This window comes from Schistocerca nitens, chromosome 4 (genome assembly GCF_023898315.1).
Source record: "Schistocerca nitens isolate TAMUIC-IGC-003100 chromosome 4, iqSchNite1.1, whole genome shotgun sequence".
NCBI lineage: Eukaryota > Metazoa > Arthropoda > Insecta > Orthoptera > Acrididae > Schistocerca > Schistocerca nitens.
In genome coordinates, this window is record NC_064617.1 from 414,320,543 (window position 1) to 414,343,148 (window position 22,606).

Sequence of the window (22,606 nt, forward strand, 5' to 3'; positions counted from 1 at the left end):
TCCATTAAAGTGATTGCGCAGTGTGGTGACGAGTGGAAGTTCGTAGGTGAATTTGCAAGTAGAATTGCTGGACTCTGTCATTTCTTGGTGGCGACGATAGATATCAATTGCAACATAATTCCAGCTAGCTACTGCATCCATCTGAGGCCATGGGGTATTGGAAAATGGCACAAAAAGCCCTCTCGGCACCAGCACAATTCACAATCTTTTCGTGAGCTGTTGGTGATTCAGTAACTCATCCACGACTGACTCTTGGTTCCACCTTTCTATCCATGCCCTCCACATTTTTCCAGCGCTACATGCTTCCGTTCCCGAGTGGAACCACAACACCTTGTACATACAATATAACTAAGAACCCTAAGTGAAAGTCAGCAGTTTACATAACAGCAAACAATCATTTTAAACAAAACATATCATTTGCACATATTGGTAGTTCTGCACAAAATTATTTAAGTAACATTATTCAGTTTTAAAGACAACCAAAGAAATTATGTGAGAAAGGAAAAACATATCATTTGCTCATATTGTGCATATTACAGAGATTACACTTCATTACAGTATCGAATTAATCATACAGTAATTACAGAAGTTCGACGATGGCATGTTGAACAAAACAGAAAGCTAAATAAATCAACACAAGGTATGTAGAGTCTAAGTTATGGTGTTACAAGGTCACGCAAAAATTTCTTCTAAGAATAGTTGAAGACTGACTAACATAATGCTGAAATAATACAGACAACCTATCACTAAGTATTTCTTGCACTATTAACTGTCAATGTAGTAAAGAATTTACGCCTTATACACTAATGTCAAAATTTCCACTACGAACTTCATACCACCACTTCTATTGTGACAGACAGATACTGAAAAGGGCAGTGTGTTTCTACCGTCTGGATGGAAACTGGTAACTTTCATTAGCGTTTTATGGTTCATCGTGGTACACAAATTTTGCCAATACAGGAGAATGACGGTGAGCCTAATGTCGTAAAGAAATTGGAGAGCTGTAACTTGACGAAATTAATTTATTTGCAACATAATAACTTACACCGTGTTACACGAGGGACTGACATTCAGTGAAGACAGGTATCGTGATTCTTGAAATTTTTCCGTCGTAATGAGTATACAATGAGTATCTGGGATTACTGCCGTAACATTTCGGCTGACATCCGTTCACATATCTTTAGTGTAAAACTCACCTGAAGATTACTGTTTTACCTATGTCTCACGGCTGCAATCACGGAACTTCATGATGTCCAGCTCCCTCTCCTAACTCCCTCTTAGTGCGTGCATACGGCGCAGTAGACTACGTGGCTGTGTCTTTTTCTTTGACTCCTCATCCATTATCAGAACGTTGGAAATATACTGATGAGTTATAACATGATGATCACTATCCAAAAAGATCCAAAATTTCGCATGGTGCCAGCCGGGGACGTACCGTGCTAAGGAAATTACATAAGCAGAACAGAGACGAGTCGGACATCGTTGCAACGACGATTCGGGATGCAGAAGGAGAATTCCACATACAAAAGCCACTTTGACGAAGGGTCTGTTATGATTTGGCGCCTGGGATATAGTATCTTGGAAACGGTGAGGTAGCTGGCTGTTCGCGTGCTACCGGCGTGAGATTCTGTGTAAAAGCGATGAACCCATGGGTAAGCTACAATGTGTTGGAAGTCCGCGTCTAATCGCGGAATGTTGTGGTCGGAGGCGTGCCCGCTTTGTAAAGCAGGACACGTATTCATTGTTGAAAATCTGACGACAGATTTGAAACACAGCCAGCCTGCGTTGGTTTCTTGGGGAGTGAACTGGACCAGAGAATCCAAGCACCATTCACCAAGACAAAACAATTTATTATTCTCCTGTCGACATTAAAAACGAATTCCAAATTCAGTTATAAAAGAGTAGATACAAAATGATCAGTCTATTAGCCGTGGTGGAGGTGACCGGTAGGATAGGATTTAATTCCAGACGTCACCCAGTTGTCTAGACACGACTAGTATATGCTGACAGGATAAGGTCAAGATCGGATACTTCTAAGACATGTACACATGTATATGTGTAAGCAGCTTCGATGCATGAGCTGTTAGGTTGATGGTGCGATAATTCTCGCACTTGTCAGCTCTTGCCATCTTCGGAATTGTGTGGATGATGCTTTTCCGAAAGTCAGATGGTATATCGCCAGACTCATATATTCTACACACCAACGTGAATAGTCGTTTTGTTGCCACTTCCCCCAATGATTTTAGAAATTCTGATGGAATGTTATCTATCCCACCCAGCCAATTCATGATCACCTCAAACACAAGCTAAATTCCATTAGAAATGATAAAATTCAAACAATTTACGCACAAGGACTTTTTAAGTAGGAATATTGGGATTTAAGCGACTAAAGCACTAGTTAATTAGTCTAAAAGAATGTTATATACACAACTTAAGCACAAGGGAAATACCAATGAATAAGGTTAGAACAATGTAAACACCAATAATTGTTTCATGGAGACTGGTCTGCAAACTCTCCCGTGTAGAATAAATTACTACAATAGGATCAAAACGAGATAACAACCCCTGAAGAAATTTTACCTGGCCGTAACCAGCCACCAAAATACACGCAACTGCTATGTAGGTAAAACCTTTTAATGTTGAATTTTTCCTCATCACCTAGGAGAGCAATCTACCCTCTGGCCTATCTGCAATCAGTGACTCAGATAAATAGCCCCCAAAATACATAATTAAACAGAGAATAACAAAAGAGCGATTAAGCTACAGGGTAGCAGATGGGGTCCTGTGGGAGGAAAGGTCGATGCATAATCCAGAAAGCCAGTAACCTTTAATCGTGCATCGGACCGCACAATGAGAAGCGAGGCACAGTGAATCCTATGTGAATCCTATGTGAAATATGTTCACGTGTTATAATCCTTAAGGGCAAAGATCTGCCAATTTTAGTTGACTTGCGTTGCTGTGGGAGGTTCTTTCCCGTGGCAGACTACCACTTCCTCCACTAGTTCTGCCCAAGAGAGAGCAGAAATGGAGCGAGTACTTTTCTGATGTTCGGGTTGCATACTTCACAAATAAAGGCGCCGCTCTTGCAGCAGTGATAACGGGCTTCCTTCGTTCCCGCTGTTGTTCCACGAGTATAGCTAGTTTGCGATGCGATTTCTTCACACCCGTCGACTCGTTCTCTGTTACTGAAGAGTCCAGGAACGTAAGGCTACTGTTGCTTTCTGTTAATACGGAAGATGAGTATACGATTTTGCTGCTTTAAAGAAACTATGAAAAGGTGAAATGATCGATTGTCGGGATCAGATGCCCAACTGATACAAAACATACAATTTAAAATATGCTCCATCAGCAAAGGAATGATACCTGGAATAAGTTTCACGCTGCAGTCCACTCTTCAAACGGAAAGCACACAAAATTAGTCCAGTGCCATCTGGGCACAGAGCAGCGACAAAATAAAACGCGCTATTTGTGTATACATTAGGACACGACAACTAGAGTTCATGAGCTAAGAGAGAACTGTGTAGATTATGATTCATTTTTGTAATTTACAATTAATCAACATTTAGGGATTGCACTTCATCCTCGTGTTTTCTGGCACTGTCGTTACAAAGACAATAATGCCTTAAAATGTGTATATGTCCACTTGATTGTTAGGTTTTATTTAGGAGAACAAAACTTCCTAACCGAGATCGCTATAGGCATGAGCTGGCAACTCTCATTTCATATTTTACGTATCAAAAAAAAAATGTGGAAAGATTTTGTGTGTAGCTGGCAGAAGGTGTCTTATGAGGGTCTGACGGCGATAACTTAGTTTTAGCGAAACAGATCTTCTACAGATAGATTTCTTTATAGTGATCTCGGTTAAGAAGTTTCTCTTCTCACAACTAATCACTATGAATTGCCCCTTAATCAATTGTTGCACATTTTCTGGATAGATATTTCATTTTTAAATAAATTACAATACTATTAGAAAGTGTTTCATTTATATAAAAGTACGTATAAACACAACAATATTCACTGGTAACCAATGATTCGTTACCTTGATACATAACTTGCATCTGTTATTTAGGCACATCGGACTTCTTGTTCCATTTTAACTTGTTCTTCAAAGTCGCTGTAACGACGAAATTATGACTGTGTGAAATAAATTAAGAACAATTTACAGTTTAACTTTTTTTTTCAGAACGGTTGCGTATAGAGCGGAAATGCCGTGAGTTCGCGGTTGTGTTTCCAAACTCGTGTACTCCCTCTCCATTCTGAACGGGGTCGAGCAAACTTGTACCCGAAAACAGACTAAGCCGGCAAGTGGACAGTGGTCTAGACTAAGAAGTAGTCTCTACAGAGACGGCTAGTTCGGCGATGTCACAGTTATCCCTGGCGGGTCTACAGCTAGTAAACAGAGTCCTTTTCTAATCTTTACAGCCGAAACGGCTTCCGGTAGACGTGTGTCAGGGCAGAGGCAGTTGCATTGATGCATTCCTCACTCCAGCTTGCTGGCGAGACTATAGAGTAGGCTATGGCAGTGTGTCCGCTGACCAGACGACGTATAGGCACATCGGCTGCACGGGATGGCGGTTGAAACTCTTTAGTCATCCCCATGTCGCTCAAATTGGTCACGTCCTCTCGTCGTGTAAGACCAGCCTGCTCGCCGTCTGTCGAGCCCCAGAACTCAGAGCTGCAGGACGATGCGGTACATAAGCAGCCACTTTCCCCACTACCGAGCGAGGTGGCGCCCTGGTCAGCACACGGGACTCGCATTCGGCAGGACGACTGCTCAAACCCGCGTCCATCCTCCTGGTTTAGATTTTTCCGTGATATCCCTAAATCGCTTCAGGCAAATGCGGCTGACTACTTACTCTAATCCGGCGGGCTGATGACCTGACCCTCCCCCCAACGAACCAACGAATCAACCAGTATCTTCCTAGGTCCCTGTCTATACACTCACACACTCACTTTACACACTCGGTGTTGTCAGAATTTCACTTCCTACCCCGCATGGCTGGCCGCTAAAAGGTCCCGCTTTCCGCCAACGTGCGTGCTGGTGGTGGAAGCTCGCCTGCATAACGCAAGAGCATAACGCAAGCTATCGATTCTCGGTGGACGATTCTCGTCTAGGGTCAATTGTTTCTAGCGAATTACTGAACATCAGGCTCTGTGACGGACGACCCCTATACATTCCGGCGTTTACCCAAAGACACTGTCAATTTGAATGATTGTAGTGGGGAAGGGATGATCGAGACTCGACCGTGGATCAGCGAAAACGTTTCATGCAGTGACATGAATCATAGATATTTTTACGCGTTCGGATACGCGGACGTCCGCACAAACGTCCACCGACGCAGGTATGACCCGCAGGAGAACACTTTATGCCACGTATGTCCAAGCACTTCTCGAATACATGAAACGCAGAATCGGTGCTGCATTGGCTCTTAAAAGTGGACCAACAATGTATTAAACAGATGGTCATAGTGGTTTGGTTGATTAATGTAAATAAACGCGTAGACATTGCCGTTTTTGTGTCGTCCTTTCGTGTAGCCGTTGTATTCTCTCCCGTGCTTATATCGTCTTAAATTTTCTACAACAGTTGCCACTTATGACTAAAGAATGCGGTGGCGCATTGAGTGAAACCGACACTGAATGGAAGTTTGTGCTACACCGGGAGACGAGCCCAGATACCCCACATTCCGCGAGTGGTCGCCATAACGGTCTCGACTATCCGAGTACCTTCCCCATCCGACCCAAATCTCCAGATGCTGGACGCTACAGAACAGCGCCCCCTTTCCTCCAATCCAGTAATTTGCAGCCTAACTGTGTGTACTCAAGAGTTTGGATACTGTTGCGCATCCGCACTGAAATACGGTATCGCTGTCGGGGTACACTCGGTAAAACACCTAAAACTTGCACCGCAGATAATGCGGAAATGGAAATTGCTATTGGTGTGCTTTTTTCACATACTGCATTGTTATCATACAGTCTGCAATGAAACGACCTTTGCTCACGTGCTATCATTTCAGCAGATAAGTCCGAGCGGGCTGTAGTAATACGGCGTTGCATATTATCGGGCGTAGTTTGTATGTCCTTTTAGACACCATCTTTCAGCTTTCTCCACAGAAAAAAAGTCTACGCACGTGAGATCTAGCCAAGGTACAGCTCCTCTGTGTCGAATCCAACAACCAACTGGAAACAATTTGTGAAGGCGTGCTGTAGTACTTCGACTACTATAGGCTGGACAACCATCATATTGGTACCGTAGGATCCCTCCCAGTCTACAGAGGAACGTCTCGTAGCATCCGTGGAAAATGGTTTGTTAAGAGGCTGTGATACTTGTGCATGTTCAGTGTTCCATCTATGAAAATGGACGTATGAGCTGATGGTTTACTATTCCACCAAACACGTCTACACTGCACCTGAAGAATCCAACGGGAATTATCAACAAACTAGTGGTGCACGTTTCGATGGTTTACTTTGCCATGATTGGTAGATGTGGCTTCATCATTAACAAAGATACATAATCCATCTGGAGTATCCTGTCTTAAAGCCTATGTACAGAAGTTAACACGATTCTCATAATCGTTTCCATGCAGCTCCTGTTGGGGTGAGATGTGTTAGGGATGGAACCTACGCGGGTGGAGAATGAGTAAAGACACTTGCCTGACTAATGCCACTTGCTCTTGCGATTGTGCGGGAGCTAAAGTACCCATTAACTGCAACAGATTCAAGAGCATTAATTTCCACCTCTTCTGTCATCACTTGTTCCCTTCCGTTACGTTGTGTAGGTGTGACACTACCGCATTTACGAAACTGATTGAAGAGACTGATAAATAACAGCCGAGAACGATGGCACCTATCGGGATATCTTGCCGCATACATCATACAAGAATGAACTGCATTCTTTCGACACTCTCCATACACCATGAGCATGTCGACATTTTCTGCATTGGTGAAGCCCCTTGTCCACTCACGACCTACTGCTGGGACTACCACTGCAAGCTGCAATGCATTCAAGGAATACATAAGCACACTGTAAGCAAACATAAAATAGTAATAGCTACTACGCAGGTTGAATGGCACAAACAAGTGCCGGTACGGAACCTTTTCTAAATACGATATGTCGTAAGCGACTCGCACTAGAATCCTGCAACAAACATCACAGACATTAGTTTACCCTAATTTTAGTTTGTTGTTTCATTTAAAAAGTGTATGTTTCCACAAAGAAATACTCTTTCTAAGCATTATTACACTTATTAATTGGCCAACATTACGAGTCCCTAACTACCAACCCATTCTGTGAAAGCCGCACATCAATCGCACTTTCCATTTACGGTGCAAGTTTTATGTGATTCACCATGTGTGCATGTCCGAAAGAACAAATGCCATTCATATATAAGTTGCCATTATTATGGTAATTATTTCCGAAATTTTTTTAAATGTATTGTTTTACAAGTTCACGGTCCTGTTCACTTCCGGGATGTGTCTCGTATCTTTAAATGCAAAACTTCTACTTATGATACAATAGTTCTATTCACCGTTTGCGTTATATTTTTAGCTACGCTGGCAGCACCATGTATTGAACATGAAATTAGACCTTTATTGAAAATATAAAGTAGCTCTTCAGACAAAAGCTCTCTCGAAACATGTCATTCTGTTTTTGTGTACGCTTATTTAGTAATAACATGGCCGTGAGAACCATAAAAAATCCATGGTGTTAGTAATAATTCCTTTGTCTTGAGTTATTTCAGTAGTCATACACAATCTGGAGCAAATACAGTATTTGTTCTAACGTAATTTCATGCAACTTCTGAGTGTCGCGGTGTCATTGTCAGTAAACAAAATCTGCATTTTCTCCTAAGTAAGAACTTTATTTTGTTCATATAACGAAACCAGTGAAAGCGGGAATTATGCGTGACGTGGACCAGCTCCACGTCGTCCACGAGCAGTCACACAGCTTCGCTCTATTTCCAGTTAATCGATAGTGGGCACTTGTAAAACGCTTTTATTGGGAGAAACGTCTGTGAACCAATAAATTAGGTTGCACACCGTAAAGGGTAATAAAGACATCAGAGTCCTTTGTGTATGCCATATTACGGGTGAGTGTTGAGAGTAGTTATATAGGATAGGTTATTGGAAAAGGTTCCTAGCGTTGCGCGGAACACCAGCGAAGTATAAAGCACAGAGATATAGACGAATCTGCTGTTGCTAGCCACAGCACATTGAAAATACATAAAATATAGCTTGAGCATGGAAACTAGCCTATATTTTAAACTACTGGGACTCTATCAATAATTAAGACGTGAGAATTACGACGTGTGTGAACAGCTTTGAGATAATCAACAGTGAATGGCGCTATGCACTTGATACCGAGAGAATGTACAGGAATATATCCGTGTTACACAGGGTGTAACAAAGTATTGCCAAACTGTCAGGAAACATTCCTCACACGTAGAGGAAGAAAATACATTGGTCCGGAGATGTTTTATTTCTACTTTAGAGCTCTGTTTGTTCTACTCTTCCAAACATTACTCATGGGAAACGCACGAAAAGAACGTATCAACATAATACGAGAAACTTTCCAAGATGAAGAGTTAAAAAGTCACGCGTTAGCAAGGATACATTCGTCAACCTGTCGTCGCACTGAATCCGTTATGCGCTGACACACCCCTGAAAAATTGTTAATTCTTTCATATACCCACACTACAAGCACGAGTAGTCTGTAGATCTATTACTGACGTTCCTTACTTACGAGCTTTCAAATGCCCGCACAAATAAATAGCATGGAACCCAGGGAATTGGTCCATCTCTGCCTATCTGTTCGTTACGGAATCTTTTATTAAGAAGACCATAAACATTAATATTGGAATAAGGAGGAGCTTCATAGTATATTAAGTACATGTTATGACGCACTTGTGAAGTCTCGGGTAGAGTATTCTCTAAGGAAGCGTGGTAAGTGTCTTCGTTGAGCCTAGGTGGAAGAACTTGAGGCCCTAACAAACAGCCCACAATAATGCCGACCCGAACAATGAAAGATAATCTTCATGGATGACGTGACTAGAGCGTTCAATATGGTTCCCGATGGTGCATGGTAAGATATAGGAGTGGACCAAAATTTTACCTTGCGGGACTATATTCGTAATTTTCACCTGTGACTACAACTTTTATTTTTCCACTGTTGTTTGGATCATTCAGCACAATATTTCACGTACTGTTTGTTACCTATTATTCAAGCCACTTGTGTTTCCCGTGATTTGGAAATTGGAAATATGTGGTAAGGTCTTATGCTACCAAACTGCCGAGGTCATCGTGGTGCTTAAGGCTTTTATTAATGGTTCTGTCAATAGTTGCAGTTATTTGTTAGGCGGCTAGTTTCGAGCCCTTACAAGTTCATTTTAAACCGGTAAGACTTCGAAACTAGCCGCCTAATAAATAATTTCAACTGTTGAAAGTACCATTAATGAACGTTTTAAGGAATTCAAATGACGCTGCTGTTTTCTGTCAACGAAATGCTGGAATTAAAAAAGTACTGCTCATTCAGCAGCTGACACGGTGACCAAAAATCCTCACATTTCCGATGCTGATAATTCCGACAATAGTATGAACAAGGCAGACAAAGGATGTCAACCTCTCGCACCTCAAGTAAAAGAAGAAACAGTGGCTAGAGCTCAACAGCTACCTATCTGCACTCCAAGTAGAATGAAAACTGAAGACATGAAGATAAAACCTTGCGTACAAACAGCGGAGTACAGTCAAAGAAGAATGTGTTGCATCATTATTGTAGAGTAAGCGTTCATGGTGACGACCATGAGCTATACATAATAAGCTACGACATACCACGTTTTGTCTGATGCACTGTAGGATTCCGGGCTCTCTTCCGGTGGTATGAAACACTGTAAACATTATTACGCTCAGGTACTGCTCCTGCTGGTTTTGAGCACCAAGAAACCTTACATAACCAGAGAAGGAAAAGTAAAGAGGGATGAAGTTGGGGTGCGCAAGGACTAAGGGTCTGGGCATCCTCTTCCAATTACTCTTTACCTGTTGTTAGATACTGCCAGGCCCAACGATCAAAATGTCCTGGAGTATCATTGTTCTTAAACCACAAACCAGTGCGCAGCTGTAACAGAACGTCCTCCAAAGGTTCAGGCAGGGTATTGTCCAGGAAGTTCAATGACTGCATCATTCAAACGATCTGGTAGTTCGTACGATATGTTACGTAGTTATCTAGTGGTGTTCAATTTGTTCTATATTCGTGTTACAGAACGTGTGGCGTGCTTGAATTTTATTTTTAATAGTGACCTGTTCCCTGCCTATGGAGTATTGTTTTCTACCTATAGGCAAAATTGATCTTATGATTGCTCCTGATGTGATACAGGGTGTTTAAAAACTAATATCCAGGTATTAAGGCGTTGTAACATTTATTACATTAAACGTACAATTATAAATGTTGCAGCCGGCCGGTGTGACCGTGCGGTTCTAGGCGCTACAGTCTGGAGCCGAGCGACCGCTACGGTCGCAGGTTCGAATCCTGCCTCGGGCATCGATGTGTGTGTTGTCTTTAGGTTAGATAGGTTTAATTAGTTCTAAGTTCTAGGCGACTGATGACCTCAGAAGTTAAGTCGCATAGTGCTCAGAGCCATTTAAACCATAAATGTTACATCAAATGAAAGAACAACTAAAACCGGTTTGTTTGTACACCTGTACGCAAAGGAAAGGGGGTGGAACGACCAAGACTTAACTGAAGAACGTGTTGAAACAGTAAAAGTCTTTCATGCGTAGCACCAAAAAATTGGTTCTAAAGGCTATACGTAAATTAGCAGTTCCGGTGACGTCTGTGTGGAGACTTATAAAGAGACCCTTACAACGTCGTTCTTACCATTTGCAGTTACTTGAAGCTCTAAAGCCCATAGATTACTTTATAATGGAAAAGTTGCGGCAAGACGATGAAGGTTCTGGATCAGCTATATATCGGCATTTCACCTAAGCGGAAATGTGAACGCATGATGAACTGCGCTACAACCATGGTTCAAATGGCTCTAATGGGACTCAACATCTGAGGTCATCAGTCCCCTAGACTTAGAACTACTTAAACGTAACTAAGGACGTTACACACATTCATGCCCGAGGCAGGATTCGAACCTGAGACAGTAGCAGAAGGGCGGTTCCGGACTGAAGCGCCTAGAACCGCTCGGCCACAGCAGCCGGATTCAGCCATTGTTCTATCCTGAATTCGGCAGCAATATGATGCACCGTCTCACTGGTATAACTCAGTATTCGATTTTTTAAACGACTTTGTGTCCTGCTGCAGGATTGCCCGCAAGGAGCCGAATGGCAGATTTTGCTTTTCATGACCTCCAAGTTCACGCATAATGCGACAACACGTGATATTTACATTGAGGTTCACAAAGGATCGTGTGTATGTGCCTCCTCTACCAGTTTATCCATCTTATTTTATAAATATCATATGTTAGAACGTTTACTACAGACACACTGATCACGGTTTGGGAAGAACTCTCCTATCGACTCCATGTGCGACGAACAGCGCTGACGTAGAAAAACTGTAAGAAAATCAGTTGTAATTGCTCTTTAATTTGATGTATAAATTATAACTGTAAACTGAATGTAACAAATGTTACAAAGCACTAACACCCTCATATTTAATTATTTATTTGAAAACAATAAACCGCCATTTGACTGCGTGTCACTACATTTATCTGCTGTACTATCTATATTTCGTCTTTTATCCCATTACAACGTACAACGCTAGACGTTCCTAGACCAATAACACGTCATATCTGTTACGGCAGCCTAAAGCGGTCAAACAGGACTAACACATTCCTTAAAGGTATTTACTCGTAGCATTGTACACGATAATAAGATAAAAATTGAAATTTTGTAATACCGAAGATAAATACAGTAATACATCCCCAATTGCCAGTTTATTCTTTCAAAAACATGTTGCATGTCTGTAGCTCAGCACCGACGAAAACTTTTTCCCTGTGTTTATAATCAGTGTAGTATACGATGGACATTTCTCACTCGAGTCCTGTATTCCAGGTCATTTTGTTAACAGATATAATTGCATTATTCTTTTGATTCGGGAAGTCTGTAGCATCCATTGTTCATCCATAGTGCGATATCTGTCATTTCGAGAAGGTGGAAGGGAACGACATCATGATGTCAGCTGCATCGGGACTTCTCGCGGAATCAGCGACGCCGAACCGGGATTTAAACCCAGGACCTCCCTGCTACTAGGCAGTTTTGCTAACCACTGTGTCACCCAGACGCAGTGTTTGCCGCAGTTGCGCGGACTGTCTCGGACGACCGACGTTCCTATCTAGCGCCACCTACCCGCACTCGCCGTCCGTGTCCTTCATGCTCACTACTTTGAGATTCCCGCAAGAGGTGCAAAATGATAGGCCATTCTCAGAGGAGGTGGTGGGTTCATAGCCCCTTCGAGGCAAACCGATTATAAGAATGCGTGGCGACTATTCTACCTATTCCATTACACGTTGTCATATAATTCTATAACCATTGTATGCCTTAAAATGTCCAGCAGACTTCATTTAAGACACAAGTTCATATCACATGGTACTCCTGCATGTATTTTGTCGTTTTTCGGTGCAATTTAACTATTTTCTACCAAACAGACCGTATTTCTGTTAAAAATCTTTTTCCACGTGTTATCCCAATTTCTAGTTGGTTCAAAAATGGTTCAAATGGCTCTGAGCACTATGGGACTTAACATCTGCGGTCATCAGTCCCCTAGAACTTAGAACTACTTAAACCTAACCAACCTAAGGACATCACACACATCCATGCCCGAGGCAGGAGTCGAACCTGCGACCGCAGCAGTCGCGCGGTTCCGGACTGAGCGCCTAGAACCGCTAGACCACCGCGGCCGGCTAGTTGGTTCCATTGCCTCCCTTCCGTTTTTCACTTTATTCAATACCTTCTTTTGGAATATGGATCTCCTTCTTCCTGGCACTAACACATGCCTCCACGAGGTCTGCACGTTATTTCGCATTTCTCTCTATTAGTGGCTGTAGGCGGCTGCATGATCCTCCTGGGGCCACCCCCTGAGATGGAGTTTGTATAGCCACCTGTCAGCGTTTAGTGTCATTGTATGTGCTTCCGTTAGCACGGTTTCTAATTGCTTGCGAATTATTTAACTCACGCGTTAAGTCGGAAGCAGCTCGGTACTCACTTTGTCGGATGTGGCAAACCGCCTAAAAGCTACATCCAGCATGCTCTGCACACCAGCTCTCTTTATTAAGTGGGTAAACCACATTGGGAGGTTCAAAAAATCAGATTTTTTATTGCATAAATCGTTATCTTAACTATCCAAGAATACGCTGGCAAAATGTCAAAGAGAAATTCACATTCGTTTAGATTCTATGAGCATAGAACCGAGTGCACATCGGGTACAGACTCGGGTGCAAGATTCATCAAGGGATGAATTACTGAAGAGATGTTTAGGTGGCCACGCGCAAAATGCGAATGTCACTTTTAATTTTACTATTTGGCGATTAGCTCCTAAACACTTGCACTCCGGACTAAAAGTCGTTGAATTGCCATCGTATTTAGCAACGGGCTTATTCAATTAAGAAAACCCATTCCTCCTGATGTTCATGAACGAGGCAGGAGGAGGCACTCAAAGCTTCAGTTATGCCGAAGAAATGGATAACCGCCGCGTGAGCCGGCAGAATCGACACAGTTCATTGGAATAGGAAGGATGGTCGGAAAGCACTGCTGCAAGCGCAGAACGAAGCCTATGAACAAGAAGATTATTATATGGTGCTGTAATTGCAGCTTAGTCGGTAAACATCTTACATTTTGTTAACTTCCTTCAATTTCTAGTTTCCGAGAATTAACTTTTCAAACGAGTTTTCCTCGAAATGACTTTTTCACATTTGCGTGCAGTCTAACTCAAAAAGTGTGGAACCGATCATAGAGACTTCACAGCATTACGAACATTACGAATTATGTAAGCCAACTTGTGAGATGATATCATGATTTTAAGGGTATTTATATATGCGTAAATAGAGAACAAATCGTGAAAATCGAAGTAAATTGTTCCAATCCTTGCAAAATTTGTAATTTTCATTTTTTCACCTGAATTGAGTTTCATGTTCTTTGAAATTAAGTTATTAATGTAAAATCAAAACATTTTTGATTTCAGATAAAAATCTGAATAGCTACACTGCACGCAAATGGAGAACTATACTTACAACCTTCAGCGGACATCACAGCATAACTTTGTAACTTTTGGCTGAAATTATCAAAAAAATTCACAGAAACTGTTCCAAATGTAATTGAAATGACGTCAAAGTATTATTAAATTTCAATTAATTCTTCCCACTCAAAAAATCCCAAAGGTAAATTGTTTCCCCACATAATCCGCCGATGCACATATTAAAGGAATACACATGACTTCAAGAAAATAAATTCTGATATGTATTAATTTAAAATTTATTGTCACTATGTCTACAGAAGGACATAAACTCATATATGTCGACCGGTTACATGATAATACTCTGAGTATTTTTGAAGATGTGTTAGAGTAATTTTGATAAATAATTTCACGGTCTTCTGTTGGATGTCCATGAGACCTAAGGTAACTTCTCTACACCATAAGAATTTTATACCAGCAGAAACCTTAAATTTATGTCACGTTCTTATTACGAGTAGTTTGGCAAACTGTTCTTGTAATGTTAGTAGAAGCTCCCAAAGGCATGAGGAAGCACTGACGCAGATAAAATGCTTTTGAAAATACAGTACAGGTGATCCATTCAAATCTCTATAGCTGTGTTATTTTACTATGATCCTCCTTTTTCCAAGTATTTCATTCCTTTTTGCTGCAACTACTCTGAGAGGGCACTTGGAAAAGGTTACTTCAAGTGATTTGTGATGCTCTGTAGTGTGAGACCATCTTATCCTTCTATTCGTATTAAGGAAAGAACTCCATATTTTGATATTTTCGCACCTAAAGGTCTGCAATAGAGATGGATTGCACTCTTTAATTATGAAATATCAGCATCACACCCAATTATTACACCCTAGTCGTTCGTATGTACATATATCCTCTTTTTCATGAATTCGTGTTAAGTTCCCCCAGTTTATTGTTGAACTCTGAGCGTACTACCTTGCGGGATGCTCAGTTGAACTTAGACGTATGTAGTGTGAAGTCCATTGACGGATAATTGAGATTTCACATCTATGATTATTTTCGGTAGCAGTTTTAGAAATGGATCGCTAAGGACCATTTTTAACACTTCCAAAATGCTAACAGTCTTTGTTTCGATCTAACAGTTTGGCTAAGCCAGTAAAACCTAAGGGTCTTTTAGCGTCATTCGCTGCGAATGTTGAGATGTCTGCGTATTCTCTAAGGTTAGAGCACTATGATCCCGCAAGACTGGTTTTTCGTTTTCTGTTTCTTTCTGTGTTATCGTGATCAGTTGATCTTTGATTGCTCGTACAGCTATTTTGTAGTTTGCTTTCAGTAAAAGTATAGGTCATGTTTTGTTTACGTCAGTTCCACGGCCTTTTGGTACTAACGCTATCACACTTTCTTCGAAGTCTGATGGTAGAGATATGAGTGATGACTTCTTTAACTACATCGGTCAGCTTTCTCCGTCACACTCTAATAACTTCAATGAAATTCCACTGGTATTTCATATGGACCAGGTACTTCTAATCATCGCACCACGTCAGATGTTCGAGCATATAATTGCTTATAAACGTGTTGAATATCATGAACTAATTCTTTCGTTCTGTTAGTATTCGCCATTTTCATCTCATGATCCAATGACGATATCTTCCTTCTTTATCCGTTTCAGTAACTCTTACAATGAGGACTGTTCTTCTTCATTGATGGAAAGTGATCTGAATTTGGCTTAAAAACGCTGAAGCGTCTTCTTTAAGTTGGTTAGATTTGCTTTTATTTTGTTAAATTTGTGAACTAGCCAGCAGTTGAGACTCGGTCGCTATGTATGTCTCTTAAGCAAGAATAATGCTACTCTGTTATTTCTTAGTTTCATTTTCTCTTTTTCGTATGTAATCAATGACTACCTCCGTTCATATTTCAAGTATTGTCCACCATTCTATATTTTCCTTCTGATCGAATGAACGTATTCCCAGTGATTTTTAACTTCGTCTATTGCTACACATTCGTAGATACTATCTTTTAATTTCCATAATCACGGTCACAAAATATGACGTGCCTAATTAAATCTATACTGTACTTACTCCTCAGTGGGATGAAAAGCTATTTGTGAATGTTTCTACTGCTAAAATACAGCGTGTTAGGATTGATGACTTATAAATTATATTCCTTTTACTTCCTGATGAATTTGAAGTTAAAGTAAGCTTAACTGTAGTGGGATATTTTATTTCCGAGGCGTTTTGCGGATTTTTGATCGTGACAAAATCGGACATTTTATGCGAAAAATAAAAATTAATCATTTGTTGTTTCCTTCTTAAAACACTACTCCACAATCTTAATTGTTAGGTCTTGCTCAGACATTTTGTAGTAACTGAAGTATTTAAGTCCTGCAAAAATTACTCCGGCTATCTTTGGACTGCTGCCAGAAGTGACGTAAATCTCCACGAATACTACGTTAAGAAATTTAAAGATGATACGTCATCCTGCCTCTAAGACTTCCACATTGTCCATAGATTTACAACCTCTAGCTAAAACTGCAGTGGTACACTGACATTCGATTGCCACTGTTAAAACTCCATTAAGATCTGCTGTGCTAAGGTCTGGGATCATTACATCCTGTAACACAACAAAATAGATGTTAGGATTATAAAGGAAAATTTAAGAGGAAGTATTGTGTGTGAATTTCGAATTGTGTTAGTATTTAATGTCACATATTATCTGATTGCTCCATTCTTCAAGTTAATACTTGGAGAGTATTTGTTACTACTGGGTGGGGCAAATAAAATTGGCCCGGAGGACAGAGTTCCAGGATACAAAGAAACAAGGCAAATGAAATAAAGTGCTAACGTGACTATAGTAGACGCTGAAGACGACCTACATTCATCACTTGTCCCTTCAGGCCATTGTCAGTAAGTTTCTGAAGGATGATCGAAGCTGGACTTCTAGAATTGCTGCTGTCTGATCCGAAATGTTCTGCTGCATTTCTTGAAGACCATGAAGAGTGTTGCGATACAGCTTAGACTTCAGGGCTCCCCACACAAATTGTCACACTGACCGATTAGGTGGCCTGCGTGGCTACATAGGGCCGCGATCAGACTGGTCTCTGAAAAAAAAAAAACTATCGGGAGTGAAGATCGTGTAAATGTGCTCCAAGGTTCGGCGCGTTGTATGGGACGTTGCTCCATTCTCCTGCAGATTGGTTATACGCATAAATTCACGTCGAATCGCATTCAATCGTCCGGGCCATCCTGCATTTACTTGTATCTCAAGAAATACGGTAGCACACGATTGATTGTCCACTGCTTGCAGTAATGATTCAGAATTAAGTCTATGAAGGCTGTCATTACCATTTCCAGTAGAAATTAAGCTTTCTACTGTCCCTTTGCGTATCTGTGTCTCACGTTCTTCTTTGGCCTCCATTTCAATGACCCAGCGTGTTGTACGTAAGGTTTTATCTTCATGTCTTCAGTTTTCATTCTACTTGGAGTGCAGATCTGTTGCTGTTGAGCTTTAGACACTGTTTCTTCTTTTACCTGAGGTGCGAGAGGTTGACATCCTTTGTCTGCTTTGTTCATACTATTGTCGGAATTATCAGCATCGGAAATGTGAGGATTTTTTTGTCACCGTGTCAGCTGCTGAATGAGCAGTACTTTTTTAATTCCAGCATTTCGTTGGCAGAAAACAGCAGCGTCATTTGAATTCCTTAAAACGTTCATTAATGGTACTTTCAACAGTTGAAATTATTTATTAGGCGGCTAGTTTCGAAGTCTTACCGTTTAAAATGAACTTGTAAGGGCTCGAAACTAGCCGCCTAACAAATAACTACAACTGTTAACAGAACCATTAATAAAAGCCTTAAGGGGGTAGGACGTCAAACGAGCCGACTTGGAGCAAGAGAGGCACCACACGACATTTTAAATCCCACTGCCTATACGTTTACAAATAAATTCATAAAACTTTGTCAACACGACCAGCCAGGATTCAGGATTCAAACTCACAGCAATGTAAGTTCAAAAGTATAACAAAATTATTCTTTTTACGTGTGAAATTTCATCATTTTTTCACTTATTATTGACTGAATTTGTTGCTATAGGTACACTTTTCTTCACAAGTAAGAGAGATTCTTCGATGAATTTTGGACAACATACAAACCATACTTACAGGTGTATGAAACTCGAGAATTTATTTAATTAATGAGAAAATGAATGAGCTGTTACATTTTAAACTTCATGTTCAGAAAAAATTCAAATTTGATGGTTGTTTATCTCAATTTTTAGCACAGTTTTTAATAGATTTGGAAAATTCTAGAGTTTCATACACCTGTAAATATTGTTCATACACCTGTATGTAATTTCTTCTTTTACTTGAGGTGCGAGAGGTTGACATCCTTTGTCTGCCTTGTTCATACTATTGTCGGAATTATCAGTGAAGAATTCATCGAAGAATTCATCGAAGAATTCATCGAAGAATTCATCGAAGAATCTCCCTTACTTATGAAGAAAAGTGTACCTATAGTAACTAATGCAGCCAATAGTAAGTGAAAAAATGACATTTCACATGTAAAAAAATAAAAAAAATAAAAATAAAAAAATTTTGTTATATGTTTGAACTTCCATTGCTATGAGCGTGATCCTGAACCCTTCCTGGTCATGCTGACAAAGTTTTATGAATTTATTTGTAAACGTATAGACAGTGGAAATTACAATGTTCTGTGGTGCCTCTGCGGCTCCAAGTCAGCCAGTTTGACGTCCTGCTCCCCTTAAGAAATTATTTTTTAATCCTTACGATGTGTTGCAATATGATCTTCAGACGCCTTACTGCACGTTTCTGTGCTATTTATGTCACCCGGTACGGACTGAGGTAGGAGAACAGCACTGTTTTCAGTGTTTTTTGTAGGTACTATTTTGCGTCGACTACCTACGATACGTGCTTCCTGACTCAGCGTTAAATTCTAACTTTTCAGCTTGTGAGATACTTTAGCTTTCCGTTCCCGGGATACTGTTTGGCGTAACAGGTGTTGGTTGCACTACCCTGTCGGGTGTGGCCACACACGTCAGCGGCATGCTACTGGCGTCGGCCGTGATCTCGACCGCGTCACCGGGCGGCAGCCGGGCCACGAGCCACAGCGATTACTCAGCACGCAGGTGCCCAGTGGAGCTGCACATTGCAGACAGCCTCGGGTGTCCGTCGTTGATCACTAATACACAGTAGCCCGATATATTTATGAAGACAGGATGTGTTCCATTAAATGTCTTAACCTGCGTTACTCCGATGGGAACAGCAAGGCAAAACCGTTACGGGAACTCTCTCCATGATAATAAATCACCCGCACATATTACCTTACCACGTTTCTTACACAATAACTTAGAATTTCGAAGGAAAGGTCCAATATGCACATACTGCGTAATCCTAAGCCAGTACACGAAATTTGTATCTCACTTGGACTCCTGTTTGCATGAGAATAATTCGTGCAGCTGCATGTCTCTTCAGTTATACGATTACAAGTTCGATAATCTGTGTGTTCCAGCTAAACTAAAGTAGCCGTTTGCGGAAGGTATAGATCAGTAATTTCATGTCAGGAAATTCTAACCATCTTAAGGAAGGGAAGACTTACCTGACTACATGAAACAAAGTGAGTTTCATAATTTTTTTCAGTAAATTAAAAAACAAAGCAAAATCTCACGAAAGGATTTATTTATTATACTGTTCCCTTGAAGTGATCATCTTTTGCGTCCAAATCGAACGCTCCCCGTCGCCGGTGCACCGGGTGGGAGAACCCCTTGCAGCCGGAACATTAGCGATCGGCTGGAGTGTAACAAAATAATTTTGCATAAGTCATTTTCAATATATTTTCTATCAGCATACGCAGGATAATTGAAAAACATTAAGTTCTGACGAAATGGTGAAGTCTTGAAACAAATGTTATTTTCTTTGCCCACAGAATGAGACTAAAGCATGCAACGAAAATATACTTTTGAAGATATTGCAAACTGGCCACGTACGCGGATGGAAAATTCAATTTAGATTGCTGGCATCGAATTCCGCTTAAAGTCGTATGTACCGACGTCAAATATAGTTTTCTGACATTTGAAAAATATATTTTCAGGAAACACTGGTTTACAGTTTTGGGTTACAGTTGTAGTTAAGTTAATCACGCCACTAGTCAGTGATCCCTCGACCATTCACTAATCAGATCCAAAAGGAGGTCCTCCTCCTCCTTCTGCTTTTTGGCCACGGTGGTTCTGCTGGCGTCTTTAACAACTTCATCCGCTTCTCTGCTCGCTCGATCGATATGCTATTTGTTCGCTATTGTGCAGAAGTTGTAACAGTGTAGTCCGATCTCAAGTTGGAGCACGTTCACAATTTGCATAGTTCCCATTACGCTTCGTTGAAATTAGGGAGTGCCACATTGGCCCCTGCAAATGGTTTTCTGAGACACTTCTTCACAAATCGCATTGTGATTCTGTGATGGAGGTTCTGGCGAACTTGGGATGGACGTTACAAGAAAGCAGATCTCACAGAGAGCATTTAAAGCCACAAAAATCAAAAAGAAAGATATAGTTTAGAAGCTTCATCTGCCACTTGCAATACAAATTGCGCACTGTAAGACGGTCTTAGAAAATGAAGTTGCTTTGACTTACAGTGTAAGACGGCGTTGAAAACGAAATTGCTTTGACCTATGGAAGTGACTGATGATATTCGTATATTAGTAAATCGGATAATTTTTGGTTTTGCCCAAATTCATGTGCACAGACACGTTACTTCAACTTTACAGCCATCAGTAGACCCTGTTAACTACTTATACGCATGTTGCGACGTTCGGTAAAAACGGCGAATGTACTACGTTTCACTACTTCATAGTATAGTCGCCAGACTGTAGAGACATCAATCTTCTTCGCCTACACCAAGTGCAAGTGTTTGATTACTTAAACTGTTGATGTAGTAAAAGAAAAGGGGACACAGCGCAAGCTTCAGATTAGTTATAGTCAGTAAATTAAATTAATTACCCTTGTAATAAAAAAATAAGACACAAATGTGAGGTAGTCCTGTATCTGCGTATTATCAGATACACTCAGAACTCCTAGTGATTTGCCCAACTGCAATCTATCACTAGGACCAATAATGAAACAGAAACAAGATCAAATAAAAGTGGATGAGTTCAGTCCGTAGACAGAGCTGGAGTTTATCAGCTGCGAAGAATTTGGGAAAGGAAAGGTGTCAGTTATGGGTTCCGAAATACGATAACAAGACCAGTGTAAAGAAGATTACCGAGCTGTATAAGAGAAATCGTGATGCCGGATGTTAGCAGTGGAAGCAGCGTGATCACATGGTAGCAACAAACATAATTGGTGAAAGCGTACCACGCCACCAGGCTGCCTACATACAAGACTCTTCCCAGGGTAATTATAAATCAAAGCTGCGGTACCTTCGGCACACCTAAAATATATTTTATCAAGATGTCGAGAATCTACAATAAAATGGGGTTGGAGAGGGTTATCTCTGTACTTAACCCTTTCGTGATTTGTGGGAAACATGCTTCCCACTACAGTGAACTCGCTCATAGTCCCGTGGGATTCACAGTTTGTACGGAGCTACCACGTAGTGAACAGTGTAGGGTTCTACTCCCAATCGGAAGTTCCCGCCGTTTTTGCTGTACCTTCGCGCAGAGGCATGGTATAGCTGAGTGTTGCTCTGTAGAGGAGCCTTTCAGTGCTGTTTGCGTGACATTTTGTGATTTTTTTCCTTAAAGCTATAGTATAAGGTAAATACTTTTGATTTGCCCATATTTATGAAGGAAAACGTAAAATTGGAACGAGGAGAATTCCAGTTTGAAACAAAAGGAGCCATTTCTGCACTAAAATGGATGGATAACCGTCCAGTCACTTTCATGTCCTGAATTCATCACCCATGAGAAACAGACACAGTGAAAAGGAAAAACAAGGATGGTACTAGTACAGAGATTTCTTGTTCTGAAGATGTGGCAGAATACAACAAAATAATGGGTGGTGTCGATAAGTTTGATCAGTTACGAGAAAGGTATGCAATTGGCAGACGTTCTGTAAACTGGTGGCAAAGAATATTTTATTTCCTGGAGGACGTTGCAGCAGTGAACAGTTTTATCCTGTGGAAAATAAGTAAAAGAGAAAGTGGACAGCATGATAATCTCACATACAGGATCCATCTAGCCATACGATTGATCGCTGGCTTCTCATCCCAAACAAAGCGTTTAAAAACCTATCTTTCTGACAAAAAGGTGTAAAGTATCTGAAGATTTTCGTCATTTAGCTATAGGGGAGCATCAACCCATTTTAGGAGAAACCTACTTGATGTGTCGTCATTGTATACCAAACCTGCGGAAAAGAGCACTCGCTGTGTTTGTACATATTGTCAAATACCACTTTGCATAGATCCATGTTTCAGAAAATTTCATGGCAAGTAATTGTGAACAAT